Source organism: Sesamum indicum, linkage group LG6 (genome assembly GCF_026168435.1).
Source record: "Sesamum indicum cultivar Baizhima isolate 11 linkage group LG6, ASM2616843v1, whole genome shotgun sequence".
In the NCBI taxonomy this organism is placed as follows: Eukaryota; Viridiplantae; Streptophyta; class Magnoliopsida; order Lamiales; family Pedaliaceae; genus Sesamum; species Sesamum indicum.
Window position 1 is genome coordinate 11,400,347 of NC_142662.1, and position 25,081 is coordinate 11,425,427.

Genomic DNA, 25,081 nt, shown 5'->3' on the forward strand with positions numbered 1-25,081 from the left:
ATAAGAAATTTAATTAATAAGTAAAATAAATATAAAATAAATGAAATAATGGCGACTTTCTCATTACAAATTATTTTTAATATATTAAATAATAAATAATTATTATTATGCAATATAATTTGCATATAAACCATTTCCATCGAAATCCAATTATCATATAATATCAAAGTTAGAATTCAACTACTAACTTGATTTTACATAAATTAACTAATTACAAAGTTACTATACATAATTTAACAATCTATTATTATAAGAAAGAGATATAATTGTCATCACAAAAAAGAAGAAATATAAAAAATGACATGCGAATAAATTAAAAATTAATTATAAAATTATTTAACGTCATGAAGAAATATAATAGCAAATCATTCACAAATTTATAATATACACAATAACTTACTATGCTTTTTATTTACAGTTATATATATTATTATATTATACTATAATAAAAGTGTGAACACCACTTATGTATTATTGATACCCTTTTAAATAATAAATGAGAGTGTATGAGGATAGATCTATTCTCACCTTTTTGGCTCGAAGGTTTTGTTCAACAACTGTATTAATCACCCGCCAATTCTTATGATGTCAAAGAGTTGTATAAGCGAGAAGGAAGTTACTTCAATGTGAGTCCAAGCACTCAAGCAAGAACACAATCTCTACCACAAGAGCAGATTAACAATCTCTACCACAAGAGCAGATTAACTGTATTAATCTCTACCACAATCTATTCTCACTTTTTTGATTGGAAGGTTTTGTTCAACAACAGTATTAATCACCCGCCAATTCTTATGCTGTCAAAGAGTTGTATAAGCGAGGAGGAAGTTACTTCAACGTGAGTCCAAGCACTTAAGTAAGAACACAATCTATACCACAAGAGCATATTAACTTTACAAGAGTTCTACAATATATTAGTTGATTATATATGCTGTGAACAAGAAAGTTGAAAATGGAGAACAACAGAGTTTCAGCAGCAAAAAAGCAATTATGCAAGGTGGTAGAACACAAACGCTATTATTACTAGATAAATTAAATCAGAGCAGCAAAAACAATGAAGAAATACGCTCCAATTAATCAAAAATCCAAGAAAATGAAAACCCAGCAACACAAAACATTGGGGGACAAATGATAAAAATGATATGATAGCATATGAATAGTCACCTGCACCACAGAACACGAATACTAAAGCACTTCCGGTCACATCACCGTGGTCTTCTCACCAAGTGTAGCAAATGTAACTGAAAGAAAATTATGTGATAAACTTCATTGAAAGGGTTTAAAAGAAAAATGGAAGACAAAAAAGAAAGAAAAAGAAAGAACTATAAATTAGAGGGCGACAGGACAAATTTGATGAAGTTGCACGGGTACCATAACATATGTTGGATGAGAAACCATAACATATGTTGGATGAGAAACCACAAATGCGAGTACTTTTACAAAGTTACAAACATTATGTATAGTCCGCAAATAGTGAATCTCATTTCAATTTCATGCTAAACCAAATTTACAATGGCCTGTTGATGATGGTTTATTATATGTTTGTCATTTTCAAATTACATTTACCACAAAAGTTAAAATTCCTTAATTGGTGTACCCCCTAGATTCACAAGACGAGGTCACTGTTTCTGACTCTTATGTTCACTTATATCTGCATCACCAGCTGAGTAGATGCAAGAGATAGTAGTTTCAAAATCTAAGCCACAGCCCAACAATACAGTTTAACATAGAAAGTGGTATGAGATTACGTAAATGATCCACCAGTCAATGCAAATTTCACAAACCATAAAATATTGTCCTTAGTAACCACAAACAGAAGAAAATCCCAGAGTTGAACTCATTTGGATAGCATCCTATTCCCATTTAATATATTACCTAGAAGGAAGATGGCTTGGGGAACAAAAGGAACATCCGCTCTCTCCCCCTAAGCAGACTTTCAAATCTGCCTGAAAGTCTTTCGCAAGTTTGGCGGTGTAATTTTCTTTGTTGCCTGCAGGGAACAGTATGGAAATCAGACCACGGATCAGAGAATGGTGCAAAAAAAAGTTCAAACATCATTTTATTGCCCCATAAATTTTAAACAAAAAAACTACAAACACTATTTGTATTGTTTGAGTTTCAAGAGATTGCAAGATTTCTAGGACACCACAATTCGCAGGCAATCATGACACATAAATTGGTTAAAATGGACAGAATAAATGAAATATGACAAAACACAACTGCCGGATCCACTGTTAAGCAAAGAGACAAAATGACACTAACTTCAACTTGATATTATGTTTCACTAGCTTGCTTAAGTTTAGCTGATGTATCCTTCACCTTCACCAACTGTGCAATATGTAGCCGAGTTTTAAGCCTGAATTGAGTAAAACCAGCGAAAACCTCCAACAATTTTTATTACAAGATGATGAGCAATTGCCTATAGAAATTGAATAATGTATTAATTCAGATCCCCAAGATCCGAAAAGAGCTAGAGTAGTTCAATACAAGTTGACATGATGGAGACAGGAAGCACAGAGTTCATGGTGATCCTGATTGGCATCACGGTACCATTGTGGATGATACACAGGTATAGGCAAAAGGATACCAATGCAAGGCCTAAACCCAATAAACTCCAATTCTCAAATTGATCAGCCTACTTAATTATTTCAAAGTTTCATATCTAGATCTATTAACAGGTTGCATATTTCAGAGACCAAATACAATAGAAGGGTTTTGGGGGTAGCTGATTATAAACCAATCTTGAGTAGCATAATCATTCATGATAATGTGAGCATGTACTCACAGAGCTTCACAACTCAGTAAATTACCAAATGAAACAATACTTGAATAGGGGGAGCTCATACCAAATTGACTAAAAAAAAGGAATATCATCAATAACGTCTATTGGAAGATTCGTTACAACAAAATATGACACCTTTTTCTGAATATTAAATTACTAAAAGATCCATTGAATTCTAAAAACCATCATATCTGTCAATTGTGTTTCACATATACTTGGTGTGCAAACTAGTTTAAAAAAAAATATATGCATTTCAATATTTAATTCATGTATCACATACATTTGGCATGCAAATTATTTTCAGAACAATTCATGCTTTTCAAAAATTCATTTACACTTCATGTTTCCTGATAATCTGCAGTGTCACAACATTACCCACTAAATGTATTAAAACTCATGCACTATGCCTGATCAACCCACAAATTCAGAGCATATGATCTATTATCCTGGCGGTTCTATTACCTAGATCCAAACTAGACCCCACTATTAGCTGACTTTATCCTGCCCATCCTATGCCAGAGTATGGAAGAACTACTTAATAAGCCTGCATCTACAGTGCAAAGTAGATCAAACATACATGTGAAACGAAGATACAGAAATCTTATCAGCAGCTTTAATTTTCTTAAGCCTAAATAAATCATTATTCACTTAGCATTCTCGCATGCTAATCAAAAAACTCACGAAACAATCACAATACCTCAAGAAAAGCTTTTAACAAGGACTTGTAAACTACTAATCCTTTTAGAGCTTTTCATTTTGGTGTGCATATTGTTTTTCCTTGTCATTTTAAAGGAAACATGGAAGATCCCACGGCTGGAAGTCATCTTTGTTGAAAGACTGACTGCTTATAATTTTTTAAAAAAGAAAGGTTAAAAGCAACAAGATTTGATGCAGCTAAATCTGATGGAAAGCAAAACCATGATTAAGCAGGGGATGGGTCAGCTGACCAACCACATAAAGATGCCAGCCGTTGACCAATTCATGCAAAAAACACGAACTCAAAGGGTTTTAGCTACTAGTTGTTCTAAAAATTTCAGGAAAAACTCACTCAAGAATAGTCAGATAAAATGCAACACAGATTAAGGAGTCATGACTTACATCAGAGGCACTCAGTATGTCACGTACTTTGGTACAATAGGCCCCTTCTGTTGCAAATGCATGCAAAACCTACGCGAACACAGCAAAGGGATTATGACCACAAAGAGATTATGAACACAAATATATTTCTGGAGAAATTAAAAAAAAATAGAACTCAGACCACCTTGAGCAACATATCATAGGAATTCAGAACATAATTTCTTTTGCTAATTATGCACTTCTTCTGTCCAACAAGGTTGGTCTGGCATTTGATGTTAGTTCATTGCAAATGTTCTACTTGGATATAAAGACATTTATCATTTAATCTAAAGGCACCATCTGAATTTTCCAAACCACCATGCAGAAAAGGCAGGGTATGTGTTCACACAAATCATGATATGGTACAGACCTCAATTTGAAGAACCCAGCCAATTGCTGCTTCTGACTCATTCCAGTTCATCTGTGAACAAAGCCCATTTCTTCCCCCAGCTCGCCAATCAAGAAGGCCAAGAAGAACTTCCACAAGACCAACCCTACAACAATTATATGCCATGTTACTATTGCATGACACAGAGAACATGCAACAGTAGTTTTATCAGGATGCATATCCCAATAATATTCTAAAATCAGACTCAATCACCAACCAATATCTTAGCCCAGGTGACAGATAATTGCACATTGTGGGCCGAAAATTACTTTGTATCTAATAAATACTAATTGCATGATTTGCATTACTTATGCACCCATCTTAGAAAATTTATCATGAAAACACAGATGAATTTATGCGCATTGCTGTTTTATTAACCACGTCTGCACATTTCATAACAATTCTACAACTTAGAGTGTAACAGCCCAAAAATTATAATATATAATTGGGGGATTAATTGGTAAATTATTATGAAGCTTGGTTAATTAGTAAATAAATTATGTTCTATAATTGGAATATAATAAACTTGAACGGATTAAATTGGAGTTCGTTATAATATTTTGGGGCAATTTATATTAATTAAGAAAATTAGGAAGGACGTAAATGATATTTTGAGAAAAGTTTAATCAAATAAATAAAATGATAATAATATTAGATATATATATAATATATACTATTTAATAATATTATATATATATATAATGTTGTGGGTTGATAATACCTATTATGACGTTGGGGTTACGTATACACATGGATTATATTATTATATACATTTATATATATAAACACAAGGATTACAATAAGTATGACGTTTAGGGTAGGTATAGCCCTTGTAGCAAAGGGGGTGCTACATTAGGTGGTATCAGAGCAGGGATTAGATTTTCTTGGGGTAGTAGATGAAATGTAATATTATATGTGAGGTATGTACTAGGGATCTAGTCAAATGTGTGTATTTCATATAAGATGGAAGCGTCAAGGGAAAACGCTGCTGGCCCAACTGAGTCATTAGAGTCTGTGCATGGTCATGATTCAGGATCAGAACATTAGGGGTTAGAATCCCAAAATAGAAATGCCTCACAACCAAAAATGAACCCCTTTGTGCAACAGTTTGTTGAATGATGGAGAGGACATGAGAGAAAAATACCCATATTTATTGTCTGAGCCGTTAATTAGTTAAATTTCGAGGACGAAATTTTTATTAGGAGGGGAGAATTGTAACAGCCCAAAAATTATAATATATAATTGGGGGATTAATTGGTAAATTATTATGAAGCTTGGTTAATTAGTAAATAAATTATGTTCTATAATTGGAATATAATAAACTTGAACGGATTAAATTGGAGTTCGTTATAATATTTTGGGGCAATTTATATTAATTAAGAAAATTAGGAAGGACGTAAATGATATTTTGAGAAAAGTTTAATCAAATAAATAAAATGATAATAATATTAGATATATATATAATATATACTATTTAATAATATTATATATATATATAATGTTGTGGGTTGATAATACCTATTATGACGTTGGGGTTACGTATACACATGGATTATATTATTATATACATTTATATATATAAACACAAGGATTACAATAAGTATGACGTTTAGGGTAGGTATAGCCCTTGTAGCAAAGGGGGTGCTACATAGAGTCTAAAGAGATATTGATGCTCACTTGAGACCCTGTGCAACAAGTGCATCTCTTGCTCGATTCCCTGCAACTACAACACGCTTTAAGGTTTCAAGAGCTAGGATGCTTCCACCTTGCCAACCAATCGCCTTCATCAGAAGTGGAACTACCTGAAGAAAAAGCTCATCAGAACAATACCAAACTTAGCAACAGATGTTTAATTAGATAAACACATCTTTTGTATAATATTTTCTTGGAGGGGAAAAAAGGGGGGCTGCTTAAAACCACAGCATACCTGGGGTGTCCCAACACTAGTGGCTGCCATAGCTTCTGCACAGGTGGTGCTAGCTGCAAGCTAATGTAGAACACGTAAACAACTAAGGCGAACTCGCTCCTGAGGAGTTTGTGAATTTTGTTGCGACGAACCATCCTCAGATACATAGGTTTCTGAAGCCATTGTTTCTCTGCTTGCTCCATGGGCTACTACAGACACAAGTTTGGGCACATAACCAAGATATCCAACATGATCTGCAAGAGCGGGGTACATCCTGAGTAAAGAGACCGGGGCAGCAGAAAGAAGTAGAGGAAGTTCAGTGTCAACAGCTTGGCCATTATATTGTGAGGCGGCAACGGATGTAAGGTACTGATCCAGCAGCCCTTCAAGAAATCTCTTGGGATTTCTAAGTGGAAATTTGGGATCTTTCAGGAATAACCTGACATAGATCCCTCCAACCTAGACAGCAATACATCATGTAAGTCATTAAACAGAATTAGCGTTCTTTAGAACATCCATGTAATCAATCAAAAACAAAAAAGTACATCTGCAGCACAAAGCAGTTATACCTGAGGTTCATTTCTCATCTCCTGTTGGCCAGAGGCCTGCTCAGGCACATCCCAATCAACAACACGTCCTTTCACCTGTTCACGGTACAGATCCGAAGCCATAGTTGCTATTTGTGCAGACAACAATGCAGCCATTGCTGGAGTCCAGACAAGTTCAGGAGTTTCTGTTGTTTGTTCAAGAGCAGTCACAACTGCTTCAGGCAGAAATCCTGCCAGAGTTATCGCCACTCTAGGCCCATGCATAGTCTGGCCAACAAGCTTCCCTAATAGCGAAGCTGCTGCGGCTCTTTGCTGCAACGGAATCTCTTCTATACAAAATTTCCATTTTAGAGCACAAGATAGAATTCTTAAGAAACCGCTATCTATGAGATCAGCATACCTTGTATTGGCAAGAGAACTTCAAGAATGAAAACCACCCCTCCATGCTTTGCAGCTGCCCAAGCTAGCTCCGGCGTGCTTGCCAAGGCATAGAGAACATGCAAAGCTCCTTCACGGCAGCTGGGAGATGAGTGAAGCAACTGTAATAAAATAAGCAGACCAGAGCTATCTGCGACCATTGCTTCCACACAAGGTGCATATGTTGTTAACCGTGACAAAACAAGTAGACATAGCTAAGGAATGTTGCTTGATGAAGAAACAGGAAGAGAAAAGCATTCAAAGAGGGCAATAGCTTCTCCTTTGTGGAGACCACTGAAGCTAAATTCGGATTCTTTGTCAACAAGTGCTGAAATTACAGAAATTACAGAAAAAAAGGTGTCAAGGGTGACTAAACAAGTGTCAGACGAAAAACCACCAGACTTCTACCTGAAGGGATAGCAGACTGTATTGAAGATTTTTAACTAGTTCGAAATCCTCCCTCTCCAAGCTTTTCCCATCAAGTGATGCTGAAGAATCATCAGAAGAATGCTGCTCGGCAGATCCATCAGTGGTTACATCACTATTAACATGAGTATCCATGCTTGCAGCGGGTTCATTATGGACAAGATGTGATATAAAATCAACAAGGTCAAGACAGAAGTCCTCAGGATTAGTAATTTCAAAATCTGGTTGATCATTATAGACTCTCAAGTATACGTTGCCAATATAGAGCTCCTTAGATAATGCTTCATAAACAAAGGAATGCGAATCTTTAAGGTCATATGAACCATGATGACTAAGGCTTGCACGCTGCTCTTCCACAAATTTCAATAGTTCTGCTCGAGTGGAGGAATTCCAGATTATCTGTGCAAATGAAAGATCAAGTGAAACTATGTCATGATATCTGAGAGTCCCACAAGGTCATCAACTATGGATATAGAGCATCTACAAATGGCCATCACTTGGAACTACAGTATATGTGTTTAAAACATTTTCAATCTAGATAGTTATGAAAAGTAACACCCACACCCCAATTATTATCAGAAAGACAACCTATACATAGATTGTTTTCTTAATCATTATGCAAAAAAACTAAACCTTCAGGCTCGTGAAAAGAACTTCTGGTGCTAAAGCTTCTTTTTTTGTTTTTTTGTTTTTTTTTATGGGGTGGGGAGGAGGAAAATGTGCAAATAGGTTTGCATATCAAACATAAGAAATGCATGGAAACTTCACAACTAGTCATAGATAGGAAGGGCATAGATTTTAAGACCCAACACCAAATTTCTTTGATCTGACAAGATAGATATACGGAAGAAGATACTCTATTAGATGCAAACAAATAACCTCTTCCCTTAAATAACCAATAGTTGACCTGCAAGACATTCTTTGAATTAAATACTACGTCCAGTGCAAAAGATAGTTCAAAGGAAAATTAAGTTCTCGAGATTTAAATGCAGAACGTCCAGAAAACATCCATGTCACCACCACACCAGGATTTGCTAGTAAAAAAGTAAATCGGGAAAAGAAAAAAAAAATGAAACTTGAATCAGTTATAGAATCTTCATGACAACTACATACCAAGTAGTTAAAGCCAATTTGAAACCTTTTAATAACACAAAGATGTAGAACATATTGCTTTCCTCTCTTTTTTCCCTCAGTTATCTACTTCTAAAAGAACCAACAAAGTACTTATAAAAGAAGAAGAAGCAAGTATTGCCTACATATCAGAAAAGGTATGTTAAGAAACCTGCCCTGTTATAGTACTCTGAGTTTCACAACATTCAAAGAAAATATGCAGATACTGATGCAAGAAGATGAGGCAATGCTCAAGTAGCACCCAATATGTTTTTTCTTTGTCAAAATGCAAAATCTGCAGCCTTTACCTCAGGGGACTCCAAGTTTGAGTTTAATGTGAATAGGAGGTCTTTTGCAAATTTATTTTTCAGCATGCTTGCAAGTTTAGGGGTTAGTAAAGCTCTAAGGGCATCAACTGCAGCCTGATTGTAGGGTGTCGGGATCTCCTCGTCAACCAAACCACTAAGCCTTGACAAGGCATGAGATGCTTTTACAGCATGTATTTTTTTGCTATTTGAACGCTAGTTCCAACACCATGTGCATCTGTCTTATCTGATTCCTCCGTCGTCGAATCATATTGGAGCAACAATGGTATAAGATACCTGAACAAACAAAAAGTGACCCTATAAAACCACAAGTTTTTGAAATGGACCTGGATTCAAACAAAATAATCCACCTGAGAAAGACCATAACATCACCATAAAGCAGTTTGCAACAGTGGAGTGGTTTTTAAGATACAACAGGCACATAGCAGCTGATGCAGAGGCCTTCAAGTTCACAATGTTCATAAACCATAAACTTCCACAGTGACGTAGAATAAAGAAATTTTGTCTTTCAAAGAATAGTCACCATAAAGTACCTTCAACACAATAGTTCCAAGATTTTGTTCAATTTTAAAATGAAAGTTGGACTCTCTTCGCAAGCAAATTGACTCGACAAAAGGTACCAAACAAATAAACATTAACTCTATGAACCCTCAAGTTTGTAAATGGACCTCGATTCAAGTAACAGACCACAAGAGAAAACTATAACATCAAGGTACGGCAGTTTTTTGAGAAACATCGGAATGGTTTTGTAAGATGTAACACTCATGTACCAGCTGATGCAGTGGCTTCAAAATTCATATTGTTCATAAACCTTAAGTTTTCACACTTCACATAGAAAAAGTACATTCTGGCATTCAAGGAATAGTCACTACAAAGCATCTTCAACACTAGAGTTCCAACATTTTGTTCAATTTAAAAAACTAAATGACCACCTTCACAAGCAAATAAGTTTTCTATACAAGCTCAGAAAGACAGAAAATGCCAGCAACAAAGTCATCCACATGAGCACAAAGAGCATTATAAATAGACCAATATGGGTAATTTCATTATTCAATATCTATATATGAGCTACGAAGAATTATATGCGCAAAAGAGTGAAAAGTAATGAAAGAATAGAAGCTAAGTCACTGAGCAATATGTCACTTGGAGCCAGGTTAAGCGACAAATATAAAAGGATGGTCAAGAAATCCATAACAGAAACAGTAGTGTTCAGCAAAGTTCTGTAAACTTCCAGAAACTAGAATCTCATGCTAGAAAACTGATGAAAGCATAATCATAACAATATAATGATCTATCTTACCACAGTACACCAGCCTTCAGAAGGGCATTTTGAATTTCAGAGGAGATAGAAAGGTGAGCAATGGTCTGCAGGGCAGCATCAATAGCAGCAGGAACAAGCTCAAGTTCAGTGCACTGAACAATGTCATCAACTAATCCTGAAAATTCGAGCATCTCAGTTCTCGCACTTTCAAACTGACTCAAAACTGAAAAGGTTCGCATTATGTTAGCAACAATAGTAGTGGACGGTTCAGTGGCAGGAGTTGTTGGTTGGACCACACACATGCAACGGGAAAGGAGGGTTGCAAGAAGAGGTATTCCACCATCTCTCACAAGCTCTTCACCATTCAATGATGAAGACTCGCACCTGATAGTTAAATATGTGGAAATAGCATAAACAAAAGTACATTTACAAAGTACTTATCTAAAGAAGAATGATATGGAAATTAAAGGCAGATGATGAATTTACGTCAACCAAACAAGCTCCGAGGATGCAACTAGAAGATGTGCTCGATCAGCGGAAAGAAAATTGTTATCATCCTTGTCCACTGTAATGGCACTTAAGAGCATAGGATATCCAGCATATTTGAATGGCATCAATACAATCCCATATCACCTATATATAATACACTGGCCCTTTAAGAGAAGCAACAACCTCCAAGTCTGGGACCTTGCAATTCTTGCATGGTCACCTAAGGGAGAGGACTAAGAAAGCAGTAGATCACTAAAGAGAAAATATGAAACATAGAACTCAAATATGAAGAAATACAACCAATTAAAGAGGATTCCTCTGCATTCCGGCCAAAGACATGCCTCATAAAAACCCTCATATGCAGGGTTCAACTTAGGAATTTTGTCCAACTTTGCTGATCACATTCCAAGAAGTTTACTGATTGCAGAATGAAATATTAGATGGAGGCAACAAAACCAAAGGGAAACATATGTAAGTTGTCCAAACCTCATAGGAAAGCCCTATGATTTACATTTTCACTCTTCCGCAAAAGCCACTTAAATTTATATATTTAAATTTATTCTTGGTCCACACCTTAAATTGAGGTAGTATCATATCTAAGAAGTAAATATATATATAGTCCCGTGTCCTTCCTAGTTCCAAGATATATTTAAAACCAATATCGATATCCATTTATATGTGGAAAAAAGCATTTGGCCCATCTTGACAGCATAAATACCTTTAGAGCACTTTCTACCAGTCAATAAACAGCTTAATTGTGAAAACGGCGTCTAAACAAGTCGACTAATTCATTTGAAATAAGATCTGGCAGCTGGCAGCTTATAAGATCCCTTGTCTATATGTTCTTTTTTTTTTCTCAAGCTTAATCATATGGTCTCCGTTTTTTATGAGTAATGACAGATCCTCACACAGGATCAAGGAATTTGGCATACCTGCAAGCACTCATAAGCTTTCTGCACTGCCAGAAACTTCTCCCTCCCTTTAGGATTTTTGTCTGGATGATACTTCATTGCAAGTTTCCTATACTGTCTCTTGAGCTTTTCCTCATCAATATACTCAATCTGCTTTGATATATTAGGTATCTCCTCAACTGACTCAAAACTTGGTTTCTTAGGGGCGTCGTCTCTGGATACTTCATCAATGGAAATCTCTAGTACCTTGCAAGCTTCTTCTTCAGAAAGGTCCATTGGCCTTCGACTTAACTCTTCTCTCCACATTACTACCAATGATTGTAGAAACTCAACATGTTCAACAATAGGCCAATTAGGAAATCTAATTTCATCACATAAGTTTCGAAGATAATAACGATCACCACATTTCATCTTTCAGCTCTGGATATGTCACTGGTGGCATTGGAGCATAGTCATATAAGGAATGACAATGCTGTGACAATTTCTGAGGGAAATCACCAAGATGCTGAAGAACCTAATCAAATAAAACTGAGAGTTAAATGCAGCACTTATTTGCATTGAGGTTGACTCAAGTACCACCATGTTTTAGAATGTAACTACTAAATGTTAAAAAAAGATGCTTGGGGTGAAAGAGAAGTAGCAAACACCAGTTGGAGATTCAGGGCTACCTGACGGATCAGATTTTCTGCTCGCATCTTGTGTGTCCAAATAATCTCAGGAGTGTCGGAATCAGAAACCATTGCTGCGGCAAAAGCAACTGGGCCACTACGTTCCAGTACATAAAGCAATGACTCAGGTAAGAGGCCACCCAAAACACTTTGTTTCGCCAAAGGTAGAGAAGAGGAAACTGCAGCTTCCTCACCACCATGAAAAGCTTGATAAACATGAGTCACTGAGAACAGTTGGGCAATTGAAAGAAGATTAGATCCAGGGTAAGCCAGAGCAAAAGAAAATGCGCCTGTACTGTGTAATCGGATCATTGCTTTTGGGTTCCTAGTAACTATAGCTTTCAGCAGAGCAGCAGCAGCAGCATCAACAATAGTTGGTTCACCAGAAAGCATTGCCTGCACATAAGAAATAGAGGAAAGAGTTTGGTTCATTGACCGAAGCTCTGAAATTGAGAAACAATGTGCATATTGATGGAGCCACCATCAAGCCACTGCCTAGTTCAGCTTAAAAACAAAAGAAAAAATAACGAAAACATCTCAAACCTCTGTGGAAGGCAAAAAAAGGAACAAAAGTTACCCCACTTCCAAAGTGAAAGTGTTATAATCTAATTACCATGAAAAGGCACAAGAGAATATGAAAAGTTGCATCTTTAAAACACCAGGAGTTTAAGGATACTAGTACACGTGGATATCCTAAGTGCATATTACACGGAAACTATATCTTAGTATAAGGAGGTGCAACAATTCCAGTGACCCTTCTACAGTTGTTTGCTCAATCAGTCTCCAATGTGCATCTCATGTGACGATAAGCATAAATACCGGACAACTGACTCCAATTTTAAATGGCTTGCAAGGCAACCGGTTTATTGTAGGATAAAGCTCTGATCCTATTTTACTCTACGTGCCACACATCAATCTTTTTTGTAACCAAGCTCATAACTAAAGGAATGCTTTAAGGGGCCCAGTGCTTTATGTACGTGAAAGAATGGCCTGCTCGTTGAAGCGAGTAAAGATTGAGGGAAGGGAAAAACAAAATGAACAGCCCTTCATAATTCTTTTGAACCAACTTGTACCAGATCTACGTACAAGCAAAATTTATAACTCTTTTAACAGAAGTCGGAAATGCTGTACCCCACCCTCGCATATCCATCAACATAATCCTCGACTTACTATCCCTATGCGAATACAAATCATAGAACTGCCAGATTGAAAATCTAAAATATTTGAGGACAAAGGTTGATGGAAATTATTTGGAACCACATATCAACCTTTACATTTTTTAGGCTCTCCAGGTAAATAAACAAAAGATACAACAATAAGCATAACTTTCTGCGTTTTTAGCAATTCTTTATTCTAATAAGTCTGAGTAGATTTTTCAGTTGGCCAAATTGGGACAAGAGCACACACAACCAATAGAAGGACAGGCACTTAAAAACATTACTTGTGCAATATGTGGAAGACAACGTGAGCTTGACAAGATCCTCTTTACTCTGGGGGTTGGTGTAACAATCTCTCTAGCATCATCTATATCTGAATGAGCGGCTACCATACTGTGCAATATGGACAATGCCACATCTCCTACCTGAAAAAGAACACGCCCGTTTTAGGAACATTGTAAAACAAGCATACCCAACTATAGGTAGGTGTATCAAGTAAAGACTTCCATGCCTTTTGCGCAGGAAAAACAGAAATTTCTCTACCATAGATATCCTATTTAAATAACAAAGTAAATAAGAAAGAACCTCGTTCAGTAACTAATTAATAATATATTTAGTCTAAGAAATATAGATGATCATAAGAGCGAAAAGTTCTTCGTTATCACAGTAGAAATTACTTTATTTCATATTCTGTGGCGAAAAACTGCAACAGAATGATCATGATCATAGTCTGTAGTCCAGTAATTAGTCTCTATAGAAACTAGATACTAATTCAACTCCATCAGTTCAGCAGTAGTTTGATATATAAACAACACTTCAGTGCTATTGAAGATCCCCAAGATCCGCAAAGAGCTAGAGTAGTTCAATACAAGTCAGCAGACATGATGGAAACAGGAAGCACAGAGTTCATGGTGATCCTGATTGGCAATACGGTACCATTCTGGGGATGATACAAGTATAGACAAAAAGGATACCAATTCAAGGCCTAAACCCAATGAACTCCAATTCTCAAATTGAACAGCCTGCTTAATTATTTCAAAGTTTCAGATCTAGATCTATTTACAAGTTGCATATTTCAGAGACCAAATACAATAGAAGGGTTTTGGGGGTAGCTGATCATAAACCAATCTTGACTAGCATAATCATTCATGATACATGTAAAAGAATATGGGGACAATATGTCTACTGTTGTAGACGATTTTAGTATATTGCCATTATTGCACTCAAAAAATCAAAACCATCAAGCATCCTCTAAAATGCTCTCATACTTTATGACTTAGAGATATCCACCAAATTACCTTCATTTAGCTCCAACTAACATGCATCATTCTACAGCGCGACACAGTAATTAGCACTCCAATTGTGATCAAAAGTCATATATTACATAAATGAAGCAATTATTTGCATATATTTCAATTTTAAATAATAATTATTATCTTACCATAGGTTTCTGCACAGGGGCATAACAAGAAAAGGAATGCCGGTAAAATACTAAATTTCCAAGAGACCAATTCTGGGTGATACCAGAAGAGGATCACACATAAGAAAAGAAAACGAACCTAGAACATAACGAGACTGCAAGATCATATGATAACTGGAAGCGAGACACCATTGGACGACACCTAATAGCTGCACTATGTATTGCAGCTTCTCTTGCAACACTCGACGATTCAGTACTAGCCATATCAGCAGCATCTCCACAATAATATTCTAAAACAATAAGATTGAATTTAATTTTAGATGTTGATATTAAATAACTTTTCTAGATAGATCAACATAAATATCGATAGGAATTAAGCCAGTACAAGTGACTTACCAGGACTGAACCCCGAGTGATAAGCTCTTGGGAAGTGACAACAAATTCTCGAGCTTTTTGCACCAGTAGTCAAGAAAAACATTGATTTAAGAGAGTGACTTACAATGCAACCAAAGATTAAATCGCTAAAGATGCAGAACAACAAAAAGTGTTCACAGACCTAATATTAACAAATGATGGTATCTAATTGTATCTGTTGATTTTCAATGGATAAGAAAATCCCTAGCAGAATGCTAAGTCCTCAAAGGTACCTAAAAGATTTTTACAGTACTTATGTTCCATATATTCTTCTCATGATGTAATCTTTTTTTCATTTAAAACACCTTGCTGCGAGCGCATAACTCAATACCACCCAATATCTATTGTTGAGTATGGACTTGAATTTTACTCCTTCAACACTGCAAGAGCATAAAAAGATAAATGCATGAGAGCACTAACACACCTAGCCCCTCAAAAGAATAGCTCGCACTACCAATGAACTAATGAATGGGTTCTGCATAAGACTGCAGGGGACAAATGATAAACATGATATGATAGCATATAAATAGTCACCTGCACCACGGAACACCAGCACTAAGAAGCACATCCAGGGACATCATCTGGTGTTCTCACCAAGTGTAGCAAATGTAACTGAAAGATATCTGATGAACTTCATTAAAGAGTTTAACGGAAAGATGGAACACAAAAAAGGAATCTGATACATTGATACATACCTGAATAAACCGCATTCATGGGCCAGTAAAGATTTATAAGTGAAAAATTTATAATACTTGTCTATATGCAGCATGGTAGACTTCTTCAACTCTTACATGCAAGCACATACATTTTCCTTTCAAGGGGCGATCATGTAAGATGCACTACTGCTATATACTGAACTTGCACGCTCACCCTGCTGGGATGGCAATCTAAAGGGAATAATTCATAAGAATAAAGAAAACTATAATAATATAGAATTTAAATATTGTTACAATAAATACAAGGCCAGAATCTATCTCCTCCTCCTCCCAACCAAAAATATTAGTCACATAAGAAAAGGCATGCCTAAAGTAAAAAATTTTACACACAAAAATTTTCAGCACCAAGAAATGTGACAATTTTTTAATAAATCAATAAAGAAAAGAAAGGACTGCCGCAATGTCTTTAAAGTTATTGCCTCCAACAGAATGAAATACTATGTGCACATAATCTCAAAACACAAACGCCACAATACATTATGCAAATGCTAACTTATCATAACGAGGGTAAGAGGCAAATCACATCACAACACTTCGCTTTGCCAAGTATAGAGGAGGACAATCAAGCTTCCACAAAATCTATGGATTTCTAAATGTTATCATCCTCGATGCTAACACAATACCCTTTTATCTCCTTACATCTACCTAGTCGGGACGGATTTCGCATTTCTTTCTTTTCTTTGGCCACTAATGATTTTTTTTTCTTTTTTCTTCCCCTTTTGCTTTAGTCACGGCTTTTTTTTTCTTTTGTTTTTGCCCGTGACTTGTGTTCTTTAGGCCGTTTTCCGGTCTTTTGACGCGAATGACAACACTTGTGGTGAAGGCACCCGGTTACTCAACCAAAAAACGTCGCATTCTGGCCTTTTGACGCGAATGACAACACTTGTGGTGAAGGCACCCGGTTACTCAACCAAAACACGTTTTACCTAAAGTGCTTTGCATACTCATAGCTCCGGCCACCGTTTTACGTGAATAACAACATTTGTGATGAAGTTACCCAGTTACTAAGTGACCTAAACCAGCGGAGTAGATGTAATTTCCTTTTTCTTACTTTCCTTTCTTTCTTTTTTTTCGGAAGGGGAAGGGCCTTTGAATTTTTATGCATGTCCCATGTTAGGGATATAAGGATCAATCGGGTAGAGTTTTAGCAAACAAATATAATCTCACAAGAATCCTAAGATTTAGTAGAAGCAAAGATATTCCAACTCTCTTTCAAAGCAATTCAAAATGCATGAAATTATGCCTCAACGACTCCACAGTTAATCAAAGCAACAATCACATAACACTAGTGCACATTCATGTCTCAATCTTATGGCTTCGTAAATCACATTTATTTGTCAAATTACTAAAAAAGAATATAAACAGAAGTAGTTTGATAGTAACTGGCAAAAGAAAACAAAACAAAAGTAGTTTGATAGGATAACAAAAGATAAATGAAAACTTAAAAAGAAGTTACCGGAACCATGTGTTAATTAACACTACATATATGTCATGGAATTCTTTACTTTTGAAATGGTTTTATCTCATTTGGAAGGTGAATTGGGCTGTTCAAATCAAAATTAGAATATGAGAAGTTTCATGTAATTTCAATTGAACCGAGAGTCTAATCCTAAAATGCTAAACAATTACAGACATCCCAACAATAAAATGTCTCACAGAGGTTGATATACCACAAAGAACAATACACATCGTTTACTTGAATGAGATAACATAAAAGCACAACCAAATAAAACAAAACAAGATGAGAAACACTCACACCACAGTACTAAAGTAATTGGAAACCACTAAAAAAGCATCCAACACCATTTATCAAAGGAACAAACTTGCCATAGATAAAAAGAAAATCACAACCCCATAATGTAGATGATAAATATCAAGAACTCAAGATAACAATGCAAACATATAAAGGAGTGCTTGATGGATGAAATGAAGAGTGAAAGCCACGAAAATGATCAACTTTTTACCACCATTATCACTTTGCAAAGACTTTCTAGTTTCTGTGTCATTGTTTCCAAAGACCGTCTTTGCCACCTCATACACCTTCCATTCGCGTCCAGCGTGCATGAAGACAAACAGATAATTTTGAAATTCCACAACCAAACTGCATGTTCACAAGAGGAATTAGTGTACTGTGCATCATTAGCCATTGTTGGATAAATAAATTACAAATAGAACTTACTTCTAAAGTCTTCATGACTCCTCAAGCTCTACCGCCTTCTTGGACCATTCCTCCGAACCTTCCGTAAACGAGTGTACAAGCTTGGTTACCTATGTGGTCCAGAAACATTGAAACACAAAGACGTTGACAAATGCATTAGATGTGGCAAATGTCTACACATATATATATATATGAACAACCAATGCATTGCTTAAAAAGATAAGTAGTTGTTAAGACGAAGCCTTAACCAACCATCAATCATGAACTGAACTTATAAGGACATCATACAACTAAGAACAACATGAATCATTACAAACACACAAACACAGACAAAAATGACACTCTTATAAACAAGACCGTCGTGCTTTGTTATGTTGATCGCCAGCATGGTAAGTCCTCAAAGGTACCTAAAAGATTTTGACAATACTTCTGTTCCATTTATTCTCCTCCCAATGTCATTGTGCTACTAGTGCTTAACTTAATACCACCCAATCTCCATGCCCAAATATTATACTCCTTCAACCCTTCAACAACATCAAAAAGATAAACGTAGGACGAGGACCAGCCCACCCATCCACTCAAAAGAATAACTAGCCCTACCAATGAACTAATGAATTGGTTCGCATAAGTTTCAGATCTATTAACAAGTTGCATATTTTCGAGAACAAATACAATAAAAGTGTTTTGGGGGTAGCTGATCATAAATCAATCTTGAGTAGCATAATCATTCATGATACATGTACTCACAAAGCTCCATAACTCAGTAAATTACCAAATGAAACAATATTTGAGCAGAAGCTCATCAGCTTCAATATTACCCAAACTGACTAAATACAGGAATATCACGAATAACGTCTACATAAGACCAAACTGTACAGAAAATCCTTATTTGAGGATTGTTCAAACAGCAAAAACACCTTCTCACTCACAATATGGTATTAGATGATGAATGTATTCAACTTGGAAAGGAGACTGATTGTTCGTGGTAATAACCAATAATGATAAACTGTGAAGGCCCTTAAAACCATCAGAAATTGAAGCTGGTTCTTGAATTAGAAGATAAAGAGGGATGAAAATTGGATTTGGACAGGTCAAGGGGACCAAACATCACAAAAGAAAAAGTGGCTTCCATTAAAACTTCATGTAATAGAATTCATCATTCACAAAAAGAACTAGCATGGTTCTGAAAATTAACTGTTACAAGTCATAAGAAAAGTGGAAATCTCTGCTCACCAGATGCATACGAGATTATTTGTCTTTTCAATGGTGAAATATAATGAGCCCCTTGGAATGCAGCAGCGCGCGGTACATTGAGTGGTCTGAAATCAAGGGAATATGCCTTCTGAAAGCCATCCAGAATTGCCATCATTGTCAAGTTTGCAGGTCTCCTGTCTGATTCATATCCTCTTAGCAATGACACCTGAGCAACCACAGAACGCTCATGATTTAGATAAATGTTCATGTCCTACAAATTGTCACATCTTAAGAGCTGGAATAACAAAGGAAGATTACGGGATAATTATACAGACATGTACCCTCAGGTTTGGGTATTATGGATGAAACGAAAAAAAGAAAAAAAAAAAAAAAGAGGGAAAGGCCTGCGTATTGAAAAATTATGTTTCCACTCTTGCTCATATTTTACATTACATATTCCACATAAAAAACTGGATGCGGTGGGTGAATTTATGATGTAAAGTTGGACTGCATTGGGCGTCTTAATTGTTTAAAACCAGATAGTGTTTTTGTAACATGCTCAAACCTTACGAGATATCTGTCATTATGCTAAGGAATGTTAGCATACCTCCCCAATATCAGATCCAACTGCAATGCCTTCAGCAATAACCTTTCAAAGAGAGAATGCATCTCCAAATCCCATATTAACTCCTTGACCAGCCAAAGGATGAACAGTGTGTGCAGCATCACCGATAAGAACAACATGTGTTAATGCATAGCTAGTACCATGATTCAGAGACAATGGAAACACCATTCTTTCGGAGGCTACTTTAGTCACACTGGGAGGAACTTCAAAACACTCATTGGCGGATACTGTTGTGTCTCCAGTGAGCCAAGAGAATGCAGCTGCACCAAATAGTTGAGAATTTGGATGTGGCCCATAGCCATTGTCAAGAGCACGATCTATTTCTCTCACAAAATAAACTTCTGACATGGATTTGCGGTTCAATGACTCTTCAGGGGTCATTGTCCAGACGATATTGCTGAAATTGTCCCCAATTGGCAGAAGTGCAATAGGGCCATTAGGGAGAAAACATTGCCAAGCACAATGGTTTTCCTCCATATGCTCTACAGTACATATAATTGCATTCTGAGAATATTTCCATCCAGTTGGATTTATTCCCGCTAAATCCTTAACTCGTGATTTGGACCCATCAGCTCCAACCTTCACTAAGCACCATATAGCAGGAGAGCTTAATTCAACATCTTTTAAGCATTAAGAGTAGATTGATGGTTTTTTCTTACAGATATAAGGAGAAATTTGAATAGTTAAGTTCTACATGAAACTTACCACTAATTTGGCGTACAAGCTATTCCCATCACTATGTTCCAATTAGCTAAAGATCCATGAGAACTTGATGCGGATCTTGAATGTATGGTCATTGAGCTTAATCTGGAAGGATATACTTTCTGCTGGAAAGCTGTGTTCTGTAACAAGTATAATGTCACTCAAAAATAGCAAGGATACACAGTAAGATCTTCAAATTAAAGTACAAACAATTAATGAACCTTGCGAATATTATGAGTAATTGGCAAGCTTGCGGAAAATTAACAAAAAACTTTCATCAACAAACACTATTCCAGGCCTCAAGAAAGCATCTTACTCTATAATAAGGAAGATGATCTCTCCTTGGAGTTACTATAGTGACAGACTATACCTCCCTCTACTGAAATTATCAAAGCCTCCGCTCCAAGTTCTCTTCATTGTAAAAAAAAAGGCGCAAAAGGAAAGTTCCAAACTACACTCACTTAAATAAACCAATAAACAAATAAAAATTAAACAATTATGAGGACCTTCCACCTCTTTCAAGTTTACAATAGTTCCGTGCCTAATCTCCTTAGTCTGCAGAAATATAAATGTGTATCCGTTTTCAGTCTGGTTATGCTAATATGTTATTGTTATCTTTTCAAAAATGCGTATCAGAAAGTCATTCTGAAACTACAGGACTGGGCTTTAATAGTTGGTCTCCTGTGTGAAGATGTAACAATGTTTTGCTAGTGTCGGGACATGAACTCAAGAGGAGCATGACAATACTTACAGAATCAAATGTCTCTAGTGGAAGACTCTCCAAGTGACGTCGAATGACTGCATTCCCTTCACGATGGACCAGTTTTAAGTTAACCAATCCTGAAATGTCAAGGCCACCATCTGTTAACTTCTTTTCTCGGTCCTTTTCAGGAACCTCGTTGAACATCCATAATTCCGATCCTGGAGCCAAAAACGCCTCTAACACCTAAGAAATAGCACAGCAGTGTAACAAACAAGTTCTACAGATAAGAATCAACGAATTCAGAAGCCTAAAGTTAAACTAATATAGCATTTGAAAAAAAATTTATATCCAGAAAGTGATATTAGAGATGGTTTAAAAAGCAATTCAGTTTTGGATTAAGATCAGGGTGCGCACATTGCATGTCAACATTTCACAATCAGATGTTCAAAAAGCGATTAGCATTACAAAGGGCGTGAGAGAATGCTCTATTTTGTCGATGAGCAATTAAAGGAGAAGCTGACTGAAGAACAAGACTAAGATAACATGCTTAGAATTTTTTGGGAAAGACGAAACTTAAGAAGCATATGCACAATAGATTTGTACTCATCGTATATGGTGTCAGCATCTCGTCATCCTTCACATGGGAGAGGTGCATTCTTTTGTAGTTAATAGTTAACCAAAATGAAACAGATTAACCATTTTTCTCTATAGGCCATTATGGGTACAGAGTAGATTTAATTGTCAAATAACAAATCATACTAAGTTTCATCTTATGTTGGACTTTTAACATGCTGCTGAGTATTATAAGTGCCAGACTTTAACTTGTCGAAACTGCAAGGGCCAATATTAGACTAGTTATGAACTACTCATCGACCCTACAAGTTAGATCATCCTCGTGATGACAAGCCTAAGTAGGAACTGGAGGCTGCAGCTCAGGCTACCAATTGAGATTGAGGCATGACAAAATTATCACCTCCCCTTAGAAAATGAATTGATTGGCAATAACACTTAATTTTTTTTTATCACTTTAGCATTTTTTTTCCTACCTTTTCCACAACCAACACACACACGCTATGCATAAAGCAATTTGTCTTCAACAGCCAGGAATTGCTACAACACATTTAAATAACTTTAACCCATCAAACCACACTTAGTAAACTGAAAGAAATCTAAAAAGTGCAGTATAAGAGAGATTAATACGAAAATAAATGAAAAGTAAATGTAACAAGTAGAGAAAATCACCATAATCATATCGTCAATGTCACGTCGCCAACCACAAAATAGAATCTTTTCTGGGAATTTTGGAGGATCAATTATTTTAGGACATAGACCCTTCCGACTCTGCACGAGATATGGTGTATGAGAACCACATCGAATGGTACATGTGTAAAGGGTTTAACGCATCCTGTAGAAACCATCAAATGTGTCAAATTAGAGAGTATGACCTTTGGTAATGGACCTGGGGCATATGTGTCATCATCCTCAGCTATGACAAGAATCTCATCACCTTCTCGTAAAATATAATTATCATCTGGATTTATTTTGATCTTTCCACCATCTGCAAAAACCTTTACTCACAAGGAATTGCATCAGGGAAAGAAACGAGTACATCTTCAAAACAAAGGCCATCCAGATCCGGCCATCTTTTGATATAAAACTCTGCATTTTCAAACCCCAAAATGTCTTCCCACATCTGCAAAGTCAGGACGCTATTTAAGTACACCCAAGAAAAATGAAAGAGCAAGAGCAACTGCTGATGTCATATCCACAGGCTAAAAAAAGCAACTTCAGCATTTCAAGACCTCACTTCTATTAAAAATGGAAACTGAAATTAATGAAACATTTTCAAGCAAAAAGGATGTTATAGAGGATTACCATAACTGTCATGGAATCTCTACTTCTTTCAATTTGATAAGTTTAGTGTTGATTATCAGAAGCACAGAGATTTTACTTGTTAGTTGAACAACCAGGAAGAGAAGAATAAAGTTCTGTGAACCAATATTAAGAAGAATCATATTTTGGATGGCTGTTGTTAATTAATGAACATAGATTTCTAGTTTTGAAGTTCACAAAGTTAAATACATAGACCGTTAGAGGATCATTCGTTTCTTGCAGACTATCATAAAAAAGCACCTTGATCCACTTAACTGTTAACCAACACAAATAATCATTAAAAACATGGTTTTCAGCTGTAATTGATAACTATAATTAGTTACTCAAGGAAAAAGCAATCTTCAACTAACATGCAGCTCTAGTTCTGATTGTGTGGCAATTAAGCTACCTTATTTAAATTATTTACCAGAAATATAAGCACTGCATTCTTCATTTTTGTTTTTCTTTTTTGCCTTTTCATTTCTTCTCTTCATTCTCTCAAATATTATTCCTTGCTTACCAATAGAGGCATAACCATGCATGACATTGTAATTATTAGCTTTCTTCTATATGTAAAAAAACAAACATTTTCCAACATTTAAGTACCGGTAAGCATGATAATAAAGATCTATGAAGCACTTTATTCTCCACAACGCACCTAAATGAAAACCACAAACAAGATTATCTGTGAACATTACAGGTTTCATCACGGAAGGAGACAGCTGCAGAATTGTGCTTACCCTAGTATTTCTTTGTTAATGTCTCTGGCATTGTACCTTGTATATCCAAAACCAGTGTAATTCCAAACCTAGAAGAAGACATTCATCAAATTCAGATGTAAACGGTTCCAACAATCCTTAGCAACGTTTTAACTAATTTTAAGTAGAAGAAAATTACTGACCATATGATATTATAATAGCGCAAGTTAAACACATTAGGATTGTCAAAGCAAAAATTAAATGAAAGAAGCACTAGAAAGCAAGATAAAGATGACATGTAAGATGGAGGGAGAAAGTATTTGCAAGCAAGAAAGTGAGAGCAAACTTAGGACATCAACAGAGAGTATTCCAGTATTCCGTCTTTATCTATCAATATATGAACAATGAGAAAATATTGGGCCAAGAAGGATTGTTCAAACAGCAGTAACATTTCGCAATACCATAATTTGAGGCCTCCTTCTCGCTCTGTCTCAACCTCTGTTTTTCTTGGTTTTTTTTACTCTGTTTTTTGGGTGAGAAATGAACACAAGAAAAAAGAAATTGAGGTGAGAGGGTTTCACCATGTGAGTGTGGGTGGGGTTTGATGACGGGGAGAAAACGGTGGTTTAAGGGTTTTTACCAGCGGGGTTTTCCTTTCTTGGATTTGTACCCACAGAACTGCGGCTTCTCTCCTTCGCCGGCTTTGGCTTTCTTGGAGGGAGAAAATGAGGGGTATTGTTTGAGGTGTGAGAAGAAGAATTGCAAGAGGTGTGACGGCCTTCCTCGTACCTGCAACATCACCCACTTGCGTCATTTGCTTCTCCACATTCAGCAACATCTCAATTTTCGCCTTCAAATCTCCGCCTCCATTTTCCTACAAAATTAAACCAAAACATTCGATAAATAACAGCACGAGATACAAAATGGGTAAGCCAACAATAGCGTATAAGCTAATTGAAAATCAGGAACGGACATTTGCTTACCATTTCGATCGAATAGATACGACCAATTGGGGAATTTTTCGTGCAATCGATGAAAAACAAAACCCTAGAGAGAGAGAAAGAGGAGAGAGTTGAA

The 25,081-nt window shown here is 36.2% G+C and overlaps 2 pseudogenes across 2 annotated transcripts; both read right to left on the reverse strand.

The window, feature by feature from the left end:
- Positions 1–965: 965 nt before the first annotated feature.
- Positions 966–24,781, reverse strand: LOC148787765 (dnaJ homolog subfamily C GRV2-like; annotated as a pseudogene). The gene is made up of 20 exons (XR_016065782.1): positions 24,466–24,781; positions 24,047–24,114; positions 22,880–23,127; positions 22,677–22,775; positions 21,483–21,677; positions 13,787–13,927; positions 12,346–12,741; positions 11,699–12,191; positions 10,764–10,986; positions 10,317–10,661; positions 8,999–9,292; positions 7,563–7,979; positions 7,138–7,482; positions 6,759–7,066; positions 6,211–6,648; positions 5,961–6,085; positions 4,266–4,389; positions 3,878–3,946; positions 1,873–1,987; positions 966–1,238 (listed from the first exon to the last, which is right to left on the reverse strand). The product of XR_016065782.1 is annotated as a dnaJ homolog subfamily C GRV2-like (transcript).
- LOC148787766 (uncharacterized) lies at positions 15,076–21,148 on the reverse strand (annotated as a pseudogene). Its single transcript, XR_016066211.1, has 9 exons — positions 21,102–21,148; positions 20,953–20,980; positions 20,735–20,871; positions 20,012–20,608; positions 19,444–19,630; positions 18,232–18,320; positions 15,871–18,153; positions 15,319–15,371; positions 15,076–15,212 (listed from the first exon to the last, which is right to left on the reverse strand). The product of XR_016066211.1 is annotated as an uncharacterized LOC148787766 (transcript).
- Positions 24,782–25,081: the final 300 nt, after the last annotated feature.